The sequence below is a fragment of the Myxocyprinus asiaticus genome, chromosome 3 (assembly GCF_019703515.2).
Source record: "Myxocyprinus asiaticus isolate MX2 ecotype Aquarium Trade chromosome 3, UBuf_Myxa_2, whole genome shotgun sequence".
Lineage (NCBI taxonomy): Eukaryota > Metazoa > Chordata > Actinopteri > Cypriniformes > Catostomidae > Myxocyprinus > Myxocyprinus asiaticus.
Genome location: NC_059346.1, coordinates 41047254 through 41061526, shown reverse-complemented (window position 1 = coordinate 41061526; position 14273 = coordinate 41047254).

Sequence of the window (14273 nt, the reverse complement as noted above, 5' to 3'; positions counted from 1 at the left end):
ACTGTATGAGGTGTGTGTGTGTGTGTGTGTGTGCGCGTGCGTGCGTGTGTGTGTGTGTGTGCGTGTGTGCGTGTGTGTGTTTGCTTATACGTACTTGCACAGAGCACAAAGAGAACTTTTAAAGAGAGAACTGTGTGACATATTCCCAGAGTGTCTGTCTGCCAGTCAGAATTCCCAAGAATACCAGGTGATGTCCTCCAAAGCACTGATCTACCTGTGCAAGACGCCCCTGTGACAGAACACATAGCGTACTGATTTTCACAGATGGGTTGCAGTGGCCTGCGAGGTTTCGCTCTCTCTCTTCAGACTGAGAATGACAAGTTTAGGGTTGCAGTAATACTGTAGCAGGTGGATGTAACACTCAGTTGTTCTCTTTTTTTTATCCCATTGTGCAGCGAGAGGGCTGCGCTTCCATTTTAACCTGGTATCACATATGAAATCTAAACACAATGAGCCTCATTCATGGAACACAAGCGGAACGAATTTCTGCATAAAATGTAAAAAAAATTATGAATGATGTACAGAAATTCATTTTGCTTGTGTTTCCCAATTACTTATTATCTATTTTGTAGGTGTGCACATCAGAACCAGTGCATTTGTTTTATGTTTCAATGCACATTGAAGTCTGGTACAGGGGAGACTAGGGGGTAGTTGTCTCATGTGGAAGTTGTCACAAGGGCTATGTCTCAGTAAAGGTTTTGTGTCATACATCCAATTACACAAATACTTGCTTTCTCCAGCAGTTGTTATATATGTTGCTTTCAAACACTTAGTGCCAAATTGTCTTAAATTAGAATAATTGTGGGGAATTTTATCTCTCCACTCTAAAATGACAAATTCATGATAATTTTGTAATAGTTGTTGAGTAAACAATTAAACACTATGAAACCACAATTGGATACATTAAGGCAAGAAAATAGACTCTTACTGAATGTTAAACTGTTTTCTCATGTGGACAAATCAGGGCCTTTAAGCATACAGATGTCCACACAAAGGTGTTCTTGAACATCTAGATTTATTATCAGTGTCCCTTATTGAACTCATGGTTGTAATTTAAATTCTATTATAAATTGGCCTTCATTACACACTGGGTGAGAACTCCAGTGGTATATATTTATTTACAGAACCTTGTTAGGTTTGACACCAGTTTATCTTCAAGCTACATTAAAATGTCATATTGCAATACACCAATCAGCCACAACATTAAAACCAAGTGCCTAATATTGTGTAGGTCCCTATCGTGCTGCCAAAACAGCACCAACCCGCATCTCAGAATAGCATTCTGAGATTATATTCTTCTCACCACAATTGTACAGAGCGGTTATCGGAGTTACCGTAGACTTTGTCCGTTCAAACCTGTCTGGCTATTCTCTGTTGACCTCTCTCATCAACAAAGCATTTCTGTCCACAGAACTGCCACTCACTGGATGTTTTTTGTTTTTGGCACCATTCTGAGTCAATTCTAGAGACTGTTGTGTGTGAAAATCCCAGGAGATCAGCAGTTACAGAAATACTCAAACCAGCCCATCTGCCACCAACAATCTTCAATGCAATTATCTAATCAGCCAATCGTGTGGCAGCAGTGCATAAAATCTTGCAGATACGGGTCAGGAGCTTCAGTTAATGTTCACATCAACCATCAGAATGGGGAAAAATTGTGATCTCAGTGATCTGGACCGCGGCATGATTGTTGGAAACAAAAATCATCCAGTGAGCAGCAGTTCTGTGGACAGAAACACCTTGTTGATGAGAGAGGTCAACAGAGAATGGCCAGACTGGTTCGAACTGACAAAGTCTACGGTAATAACTCAGATAACTGCCCTGTACAACTGTGGTGAGAAGAATATAATCTCAGAATGCTATTCTGAGATGCGGGTTGGCGCTGTTTTGGCGGCACGAGGGGGACCTACACAATATTAGGTTTCAATGTTGTGGCTGATCGGTGTATATTTAACCAGATCATCCAATTGCATCCTTCTGAATGTTCCCAAAAGAAAAATTGTTTATGGGCATTTGCTTTTAATTTTGTTGCTCCCAACACTTGAAATAATTTGCAGAATGTATACTTATATCTCTTCTTCAGCTTTTACAAAATAAATAACAAGCATTTTGGATAATTCCTGTTAACGTTTTGGATAGTTTTGCTTACAAGTAAATTTTTCATTAGTCTAGGCATTTATTTATTTATTTATCTTTTGGGTCACACTTTACTTGACAGTGTTCATGTTATTGTGTATTTACATAGGTAATTACTGATTAATACTAATAAACAACATGTATTTGCTGTGTAATTATTCTGTAGAGCTGCTTGTACTTACTGTACATATTGTTATTGTTCTTACTATAGTAATAAATAATAGTAACACGTAATACTTTATGTGTAACACGGACACTGTAAAATAAACTGAAAAATACTGTACAAATACCTTTTTTTGTGAGATGTCTCAGTATGTTTTTATGTATTGTATGTATGTTTTCGGTGTTCAGGAGCACTGTTTTTCCTCCCTCTTTCTCTCTCTCTCTCTCTCTCTCTCTCTCTCTCTCTCTCTCTCTCTCTCTCCTGCCAGGCTGTTATTGTAAACAAGAATTTTGTTCTTAAGTGACTTCCCTGGTTAAATAAAGGCAAAACAAACAAACAAAAATACTTTTGCATAATGTCAGGGCAAGATGTTTTAATTTTAATGAGGCATGTGTTTTATATGTTCAAATTGTATTTCATTTATTTATAGATAATTGCATTTATAGATAAGTATTTATAAGATGTGGATAATATACAATAGTTTGATATATTTGTATGCTATATTTTTCATTTTTGCTGATTCATGAATTGTTGAATGTATTTAAATATCCTATAATAGGCTATTAAATGGCAGGTTCCCATACTGTGACAACACTAATGCTATTGGGGCATATTGTCACCAAAGGTCAACGTATGTTTGATTAACTGTATCTTGTTTTCCTGAGCAATAATTGTGGAGACTTTCATAACTTTTTGTAGCCAAGCATTTTAGGTATGTGTCTATATAAAAATTGACTTTCGAAAATAAACCTTCCCTCAATATTACCTGGAGTAACAAAGTGTGAGAACTAGCCCCGGTCTCCCCTACACAATGATTGATTCTGAAGTGTATATTCAGGACTGGGTGTTGAGGTCTCCAGAGATGCAGAAAACCTTTGAGCTCAGACACAAGGACGGTTTTATCCTTCTTCCCTCTGTAGGTTTGCATTGATATGTAACATTTTTGTTTATTGCTACAAAAGCACACTTCCTGATGCGGTGAGTGTAAAATGTTTATATTGGTCAATAACAGGCTAGCTGAAGACTTGTGCCTTCTATAATTTATTTCTGCTTCACTGAGTTCTCTGCTGTCATATTTTCACCATCTTTATGAGGACTGTGACAAGCCACACAAAACAACAGTCATCTACAGCAGACATGTATAATCTCCAACACAGTCTCATGCCAACTCACAATAAGTCATACAAGATGGCGAAAATGTAAGATATCGTACAATTTGCTTGTAATGCACGAAAAGTCAAATAATCAACAAACAGAATGTCAGGTCGATACAATATAGGCATCAACTTTAAGCTAGCCTCCTATCCAACACTCTATTTTTAATAAAGGAAATATCTGTGAACAAATTTGGTTACTCTTTCCATGTTTATTTATGCAATGCAAATGATTAAGGTATGTTAATAACCATGTAATATGCTTCCCTTGTCTGGTTCCAAATGCCAATGTTTTCTTTCTTTTGTGGTACACAAAAGTTATTTTCATATTTAAATCATGGTTAAGTTTAAGGTTTGGGTTAGGGGTAACTACCTGGTTTGTTGTTGTTTATTTTTTATTATTATTTGTATTTATTTGTCTCTCTCCATGGGAGTGTAACATGATTCAGATGTTGTCATAACAAGACAAATGTTTATATTATCGATTTTATGAAACAGTTAAGTATAGGAAATGCTGTATTAATTATTATTTATAAAATATAACATCAAGAAACATTATGTTCCTTACTCTAATTGAACCTCCATATTGATCTCAACTGTAAAATAAATGTTTGTCATGCCCATGTAGAAATCTGAATGGTTTGAGAAAGTGATTTTAAAAACTCATGGATGCGGAGTTCAGTCTTTTTATAGTTGAAAGTCATTGAGTGTCTCCACTCCCCTATTAGGATCATATCTCACAAGGCTATCTCACTACTCTGAGACCCCCTTTCTTCCCACAATATGCATAGAGGCAGTATGGTTTAAACAAATGGAGTGCTTTTTGCTTTTCAACTGATCCACAACCAAGAGTCAAAACAGTCATTGTTTCATGCGTCCTAACAAAACAGAAGGATCATGATGAGAGGCAAAAATAGAGGGCTTGTTTTGATTCTTTTGTTACCTGTTACAGTAACATAATTTAAATTCACCTTTGCAGATGATGTTACAGAGAGACTGGACACCTCTTTTGACCAGACTGAGCATTGAGTCTTATCTTGATTTACGGTCATAAATAGATTTTTCTTTTTTTTTTTTTTATCTGATATTTTTGGCTTGGTAATGACTGATTAGAAAAAATGTAGATCAAGTATGCATTAAAGAGACATTAAATGTCATCAGTTATGCTGTACCAAAACCATCTAAAACACTAGATGTTAGGTAGAAAAAGATGTTAGGGACTAACAGCATCAGTCCCCATTCAGTTTCACTGTATAGATAAAAGTGCAGCATCAACATTCTCCAAAATATCTAATCATGTAAATGTTTTTTTCAATTTTGGGTGAACTATCCCTTTAAGAAGAAAGAAATATGAAAGCAATTTAACAACATGTTTAATAGGGGAAAAATACATTTAAAATATCTTCATCAATCGCTCTCTTATTCTCTCTGCTGAAGAAAACAGTCATACATGTTTCTGACTAGGGTTGGGAATCGATTCCAAAAAGAATCGATTTCTTGATTCTGAGGCATTGGGAATCGAGAACTGACTCGAAACGTTGGAATCGTCTCCAAAGCTGGGCTCGATTCCTTCTGGGGAAACCGGTTGATATTTTCGGACTGTGTTTATTTCCTCGACCACTGAACTATTACACAGTTTAGAAGCCTAACAGCACTAAAACAATGTACAAAATGATTATAAAATGACGCATCTTAACAACCATCAATATGAGTCCGAGTCAAATCCACTCCGTTTGTTGATAGGAAGTAATCACACAAGCCATTCAACACATCTGCTTTCCAGACCTGGATAGTCTGCGGGTATTTTACTTTGGATTAAACTAATAATCAAGTAACATGCCAAAATTGTGACAGTAAATTGACTCAGTAACAAACAACTTCCCCGATGTTACAACACAAGTCTACAACAAGGAGATGGCAGAGTTGAGTTAGCTTCCCAGTTCACATCGATAAATCTGTATGTTAAAGTTTAAATGATCATTGTGCTGCACTTATTAAAGCAAGAATCAAAGAAAAGAAAACTGGCAGCTGTGGTTGCCAGAATAATTATGTAAAAAATACAGTAAAAATGTACAGTACAGTACAACTTTACAAAAAAGCCTGTGGGGGCCTGGGTAGCTCAGTGGTAAAATACGCTGGCTACCACCCCTGGAGCTCGCTAGTTCGAATTCCAGGGCGTGCTGAGTGACTCTGGCCTAAGCAACCAAATTGTCCCAGTTGCTAGGGAGGGTAGTGTCACATGGGGTAACCTCCTCATGGTCACTATAATGTGGTTCATTCTCAGTGGGGCGCTTGGTGAGTTGAGTGTGGTTGCCGCGGTGGATGGCGTGAAGCCTCCACACGTGCTATGTCTCCGTGATAAGCGCTCAACAAGCCACATGATAAGATGCGTGGGTTGATGGTCTCGACATGGAGGCAACTGGGATTCGTCACCCACCACCCGGACTGAAGCGAATCACTACGCGACCACGAGGACTTAAAAAGCACATTGGGAATTGGGCATTCCAAATTAAAAAAATAAATAAATAAATAAATAAACTGTAAATTTTACACTTTAAAACTTGTTTTTACATGACCATGCTGGCACTGTAAAAACAAATAATAATAATTCTGTTAAATTTACAGTAAAACAAATGCAGTAAACATGAACTAAACTACATTAAATATAAAACAAAACACCCCAATGTACGTAACTGATATTAAAAATAAGAAGAAACATAACTGTTCCCATAAAATGTAATGAAATATGATGGGTCATGCAGGGAATTGTGGGAATGCCCGATTATTGTTTTTTTACTGTAATTTTAACAATAATTTACTGTAAAAAATACATGTACTGTCTTGTTAAACATGATGTAAATTGTTACCATTATTTATACAGGAAAATCATACTTTTTACATCAAAAATTTTTGTACTGTATATTTTACAGTTAATACTCGTTAATCAATGAACTTTCTTCTGTAGTCTTTTACCGTTAAAATTTCAAACATTTTTTACAGTGTACATTTTACACAATTTTACATTAAAATTATATTAAAAATTATTAATAATTCAAAAACAAAAACGTTAAATACACGTTAAAAATGTCGATTCCCAAATTTCTGCAATCGAACAGCCCTATTTCTGACACTTTTGTTAATTATCCTTTGAAAAAATTAAAAATGGCCAATGTCCTATTAAGCTTAAAATCACGGTCATTAAAAACCATCACAGAATTGAAAATGACTGAGGTCAGTTTTAGCTATCATTAACAGTAATTTCATTCACCATTCTCTGTGGGTAAATGCAGTCCTGATAGGACGCTGTAGCCTAAATAACACTGGGGTCCTAAAACCGTCTTCTATTGAAACCACTGCACACTTAGTCAAGAGTGTCCCTTTCCATTATCCAGTGGGCTTACCACCATGGATCAGCCAGTCAGCCAGACTGCTGACTTTTTCTGTCTCGCTGAACATGACAGCTATTTGATTCAATTCATGAGATGAAAACATTAATATGCAAAAAAAAAAAAAAACAACAACAACAAAAAAGACATCTCACAACTCATTTTACTATAATTCTGGGAAAAATCTTCATTAATACCTAAAATCTTACACACATCATATTGGGATTTTCGGTTTTGAGTTGATATAAATGAAACCTCAAATTCTGTTTTCTGTCAATACAACCAATGTCCCAGGGTCACGTTCTTCTATTCAGACAAGACATGGAGATCACAGGGGACTCACAAAAGAGGTTTGGTCTAGACAAAGTCCCCTCACCCAGCGCTCATACCACGGCGGAGGTCATGAGAGACCCATCATTCATTTGTTTCCATATTCTTTCACTATTTGCCTTGTCAGACACCAAATGTCGTCTGATAAACTCACTGAAGCCTTCAACTTGAACTTGAGACGTGTTTCCCTCTCACTGGTAAATAAATAGACAAATATCCAGATTATCACATTTCCGATTCTGATTTAAATATCAGTTCATGGTATATATATATATATATATATATATATATATATATATATATATTAATGTTATATGTATATAAAACTAATTTAAACATGAATATTAAATTTTCACTTCTTTGATGATTTCTATTATTTATTATGGTGCACATTTCATATTTTCAATTGCACATTGTTACTTCTTCTAGTTACCTGACAATGTACAATTCTTAACTGAGGGGTTTCAATTCTTATTCCATTTGTCTTGCTGTTAAATTGTGTTATATGCCTCTCTCTGTATTTTTCTATACCAAAATATTTCCTTGTATATCTATACTTGCCAAATAAAGTTGTAAATTCTAAAGTGTAATGTTCAGTAGCTAATTATAATGACAAATTATTATAAATCTGTATAGCTGCTTTGAGTCAAAACTTTATATCAGATTTTACCGCCTGCAAAATAACAATTAATGAGTGATGTCTTCTTTGATTAAGATAACAGTCTGGCTGACTAGACAAGATGACGTTTCTAAGTCACTGTGTATTTGAAGACAGACACCTGCAGATCACACACAAGACATTATTGTGTAAGCTGAGAGGGAGTGGTCTACGCCAACCCCGTTCCACTCTGTCTGTATTCATGTGTAGGAGAGAGGCCTAACCATGGCTAACTCTGATGCAAATCACCCTGAGAGCATGGGAATATTTGTCTGTGACTGTGTGTATACAACCTCTCCATGCATGTTTGCATCACCTGAAGCATAGATCAGACATGGACCTTATGGAGGGACATCACAAAAAAAAAAAAAAAGGCTGTATTTCAACCTTGTACTACTATTAACAAGAGATTGAAAACAAAGCTCCAGACTGCTAAAGGCAGTTGTTTTCTGCATTGGAATATATCATGAAATCCCAGTCTTACAATATGTTATTCTGGTTTTACAATAATATTTAGCATTTGCAGCATAATGTTGATTATAACAGAAAATATTTTTGACTTGTCCCACCCTCATTTATTTAAAAAATAAAAAAGAGCAAAAATTAAGGCATTACAATGGAAGTCAGTGGGGTCAGTCCATAAACATTACAATGCACACTGTTTCAAAATGTACATTAACATGATTTCAGAGTGATAAAATCTCTGTTCTGCACAATTCATTTTCTCAAACCTATTTTATAACTCTAAAATCATGTTAACACATAAATTGTTTATATCTTGTGGCTATCCTTTTGAAACAATATGTGTTTTAGCTAGTGTTGTCACGGTACCAAAATTTCAGTAGTTGGTACCGATACCAGTGAAAATTAATTTCAGTACCACAGCATAAATATGCTAATATGACAATGTGCTATTGAACACACCCGTTTAGCCTATTTAAAAAGTTACATAAATAATACATTAAAATGTATTATCAAGTGTTTTTCAATCAAGGATGCATTGCTTAAGTGTTTTTAAGTAGCGCCCCTACTGAAATCTGTTTTATTCTTTACCAAATCATGTTTTAAGTTTCATACTGTGCTCTGGTACCGGATAGAGTCGGTGCTTGGTGCTACCGGTACTGCAGAAACACTGGTATCATTACATCTTTTTTATTTTAGTATTAACTTGGTACCGAAATACCGGTACTTTTGACAACACTAGTTTCAGCACATATGGACTGGTCACATTCACTTCCATTTTAAGCGCCTTATATTTTAGTGAATGAAGTCAGCCCCCCTAAAGTTCAGTGTCCTTACTGAACATGTTTAACAATTAGAAAGTGACCAATTCTAAGCCATATATGTACATTTGAAAACTAACAAAATTTTTAGTGTGTGCATGCCTTTCCTTAAAATAAATGCCTCTTGGTTTGATGTTTTCTTATATGATGCAAAGGCATTTTTAAATGTGGCTTAAGTATCCAAAGACATTTTGGGGCCACAGTATACTGTATATTTAAATAGTAAATACCCAGGTCATAAAAATACACCAGTTAAAGTATCAGGAAAATGTCCATGAAATTGTCAAACCAGCGGCTCTGAGGAAGGCTACAAATTCACAAAACAAATCGGTTTAATTCTGATGTTAAATCTGTATATAAATAAAAAATAAAAACATATATATTGTGTGTGTGTGTGTGTGTGTGTGTGTGTGTGTGTGTGTGTGTGTGTGTGTGTGTGTGTGTTTCTTACAGCTCACTTTTAAAAGAAAACATCTGATGAAAATCTAACCCCTAGAGGTCTCCACTTGCACACAACCTCTCGAAAGTGCCCTCATCTGTAAAGTGCTGTCCAAGGTACAGTCTCATACTTATGTATGCACACATCCACATATACAATACAACCTAGATTCATTTGGAGGACTGAGTCATAATCTACTACTGTTGTATTAATGGGGTCTTGAGACAGACCTGGACCTTCAGTGTTACTCATATACTTCAGCCTACACTCTGAGTCATCATTAACACACACCGCCACTGCACTGACATCACCCTGCCATGACAAACACACCTATGGGATGCCCAAAGATGACTTCACTCTCATTTTAAGTAAAATATTGTTGAGAGCCTCGACATGTGTATGAGCAAATGACAAGGACTGAGATATTATCACAATGAGCGGAAGTTTAGAGGACACTCCAACAGCTAGCATGATAGAGAGCTAGAATCATTGCCGATGGTTAAAAAAAGATGCCAGACCTGTGTTGATTTCCTTCAAGAGAGAACGAGCAAGAGAGAAACAGAGATAGAGAGAAACATTAACATAAATGCATCATTCAAATATTTTTGTAAATAGCAACCAAAAAAAAAAAAAAAATGCATCACATCTTGATATTCCTGATTAATTTCCCAGTGCCATAATGGCCATAAGTGATTGATTGTGATGTTATTTATGTCAGTGATGTACAGAGGTACTGCACTGCCACTGAATACATACACACACACACATACACACACACATACACACTTGCAGCATAGATTTCAATTGCACAGAGAACTTTGAGCAACAGCTGCCTGTCCGAACCAACTAAATAAGAAAAGAGAGAGCAAGGTTTTTGTGTGTGTATGTGTGTGGGTGTGTGAAAGAGGACCAGAGGCATTGAATACCTCTCCTGATGAGAGATGGGGGCATATTGAAAAGTTTATTAAATTACCCTGATTAACAATTTAGCCACGAATAGTAGAGTAGTGGAGGAGCTCTATGAGGAGGCCCTATCACCATTCATACTTCGAGCTGCAGGGTCGAAAGGTTCCTCAAGTTCACATGCTCTAGGGCCTTTGTTATGCTAACGCTCCAGCCCCCACTCCATGGCCAGACGGAAACTATTCCTTGAGAACTTCTCCAGCGGGTTGTTGTTCCAGGGTGTGCCACCGTAATGCGTGGTCGGTGCTCCAATGCCTCTTTATATATATATATATATATACTTATGCTGGCTGTGCATAGACATTTTTAAAATGTAAATGATGTAAATGACAAAAGGAACAGTTTTTCAACCAGTTTTTATTTATTTTCAATAACAGGGACAGACAGTGCAGCAAAACAAGGATCTAGATAAACAGACACATAGCTACAGTATGTGCACATAGCTTTTGAAATGTGGGCTATACAGACGTTCATGAAGATTTTCAGCAAAATAAATGAGAATAAATGGAGTTAAATGAGCGGTCAGTGAGCTCTGGTCTCTGGAGACAGCTAATCAATATGACTTTAACAAGAGCAGGGCAGCAGATAACATGCCTAGAGGTCAAGGTCAAATGCTGGCCAAACACCCTTAACCCAGAGGTCAAGCTCGTTATCAACACAACACGTGTTTTTAGTTAGCCTAGATGCTTTACAGACTTAAGCTCCATACAAATATCAGATCTGTTTACATTAGGTGAACAACGGATAATTTCCATCGTCAAATTATTTCGCTTACTGTGCAAGATGTAGACTACATTAAGCATTTGATCAAAACAGGTGACATAAATCACGCACAAATTAACTGTTTAATTTATTTCAAACAGAAAAAAAGTTGAGTCAGAAAGCGTTTAATGTTCTTTCCGCGTTTTTTATTTTTATTTTTATTTTTATTAATATTATTATTTTTAGTGTTTTCCTATGTAAACATGCGCTAGACGCACCACTTTGACCATTGCGTTTTTAAACGCCCTGTCAAGTTACAGAGACACCTGCGTTCTGTTATATTTGTTGCTTTCGTCTAGCTGTTTTTATGACGTGTTCTGTGTGAACGGCCCCTTAGGCCGTATCCTACAGACAGCATGGCTGTGTCTCGTTTGGAAGGCTGCATGCTAGATAGGACGCGTCCTTTGAAGGCTGCAGTATACCGAGCGTCCTCCTTTAAACAAGCCTCGTTTAAATGAGATGGCCTTCGTAGGACAAACGGAAACGGAACATAACATGGTTGCTATGACAGCACGACACTCTTTAACAAGCGCCAGCGCTTTGAGTAAGAAGGGAACAAAGTCCCTTTAGAAGGGAATGTATGAGGTACATTTTAGGAGATTTATAATGATGTAAAGAGAAAAGAAAATAGATTTTACAGGTGTACTTTTAGACTAATACTTTATTTTAATTATATATTAATATAATTATACATATTACATACTCTGCACCCATCTACTGAGGTACTCCAGTTAATTGGGAATTAACATTACTTGCGTTTGAACATCATATTTACGGGCAAATAGGCATTATTTTTTTTAGACATTTCCGTTGAAGCAAAGAATTGTGGGTTGTGAGTGCCCATGAAGGATACACCTCATGCATCCTCCGAATTCCCGTGAAAGAAGGTCGCATTCGAAGTGTCCTACTCGCTTTTCTGAAACCTTGATGACGTATGCGGCCGACAAATGCGACCTCCGCAGGACGCAGCCTTCCAAACCAGACACAGCCCATGCATTCGTTGACGCCCAAACTGGGTTTTAAAGACATATGGGATAATCTGAATAAAACCTGAATAAAAAGGTTTCATCAGTAGCCATTTACCATGAATGTCAGTACATATTATTATCCTCTGGTGCCACAAAAAAATTGTGCCATAAAATAATCACCGAGTACTCTATAGAAAATACATTATGCGTGCTCGACAGAGGGGCGGATCCGTTCTTACATGCATATATAGTGCGTCCCGACTGCTATCGTCCCATGATCTTACTGTTTTTCTGATGTGCCAAGTCAGGTGTGCGGAGAAAAAAAAAAGTTTCACTATCCGAAGGGTATCGAAATGTCCCCAGAAAAATATTTGATTTATTAAAGCATGTCAAAAAAATTCAAGCTTCAATAAGAATAACAAGAAACACACCTATAGATTGAGTAGTAAGCAGATAAAAACTAAGCATTAATATACAGATTCATTGTTCACCGAATAATGATAGATTTATTCAGAAATTACAAAGACAACAACTCACCATGTTCTCCATCATGATTGGTGTGTTGTCATTAGCTCCGCCCTAACTTCCGGCCTGGCATGGCTGGCCTGAAACTGCTGTGACTATGGCTCTGCGGCTGTGCAGATGGATAGCCTACTATTGGGTGTGTGTGTGTCCATGATTCCCTTTATATCCATCATCCACCGAATGCAAAATAATAAGGCCGCTGACTGACTCCCAAAGCTGGGCAAATTACTTGATGAAGAGAATTCTCTCTCTCTCTTTCTCTGTCTCTCTCTCTTTCCTGGAGAGCCCACCCTCCCCTCTCTTTTAATTATCAAATCTCTGGATTGCACTTATCACCAAGGGCGTAGATTTGGTTTGAATATTGGGGGTTTGAAGTGTGAAACATCTACATGTTTCCATTGATCATGGTATAAATATTGGGGGGGGGGGGGTTCTGTGGCATATTTCAAAGGAAATGCTTAAAAAAAGAAGCTCTATTTCCATTTCAGCTGAACAGCACTGGGCTTAAGGGGCTCTGGCCATTAGGTAGGCACTTCTCTGAGACAACAGAGTGGGGACCAGTAGGGAGAGATGGATTGTAAGGTGTGGGAGTTCACAGCAGGGGATCTGTCTGACCCGATGGACCCACAAAGCGGCCCTCTCAGAGACAGTCCACCCCTCTTTCAGAGCTGCTTGGCATCTGTTCAAAAGGCCTCACTCAGAGGACACTAAAGGTAAAGAAAGACGAAGCACTACTCTTTAGCCGCTGAATTCTGTTGCACCCTGCCTGTGAGTTAGTTCCAGAAATCCTTTGACTTATACATGCAACATTACAGTTTGCAAGCCCTTGATGAGAGATGAGAGTGTTCATTTAGAATTTAATGTGCTTGTCCCAAGAACATGCCCAGAGCCACAATGATTACTTCTTTCCCCGTGGTTTCACTAAAGAAAATGCACACATTCATATACATGGTATTCCTTACATTGTCCCCTGTGTAAGGGATGTTTGGGGCATGCAACCAGGGACTAATGTCAACAATGTACTGAGGTGACATTTACATTGAGAGAAGTCATCCTTATATATGCAACAAAAGCTCCACCAGTGTAATTCCTTTAAATAACATTGTCTCTAGAAAAATTGTATGACATTTGATAGGAATAGTATGATACTTTTAAGTGGACTGGATATCATAATGGCATATAAATGCCACACTTGCATTCCATCAAACAATAGAAAGGGAATTTGAATGCTGAACTGTAGTGAAAGTAGATAAGAGCAGGTTTATTCCCTGTATCTTTAAAATAACAATAAAATAAAATGGAAAACATTAAAATATGTATATTTTTTATTATGAAGTCAAAAAGCCACCATGTACATCAATAATTAAAGACTAGAAAATGATAACACCCTTCACATTTTTAAGCGAACCGTTCCCTAAATTTAGTTGATGCAACAACAGCAAGCTATTTATCTTTTAATAAAAGCAAAAATTAAAGCTAACACAGAAATAATTCAGATGTGTTTGC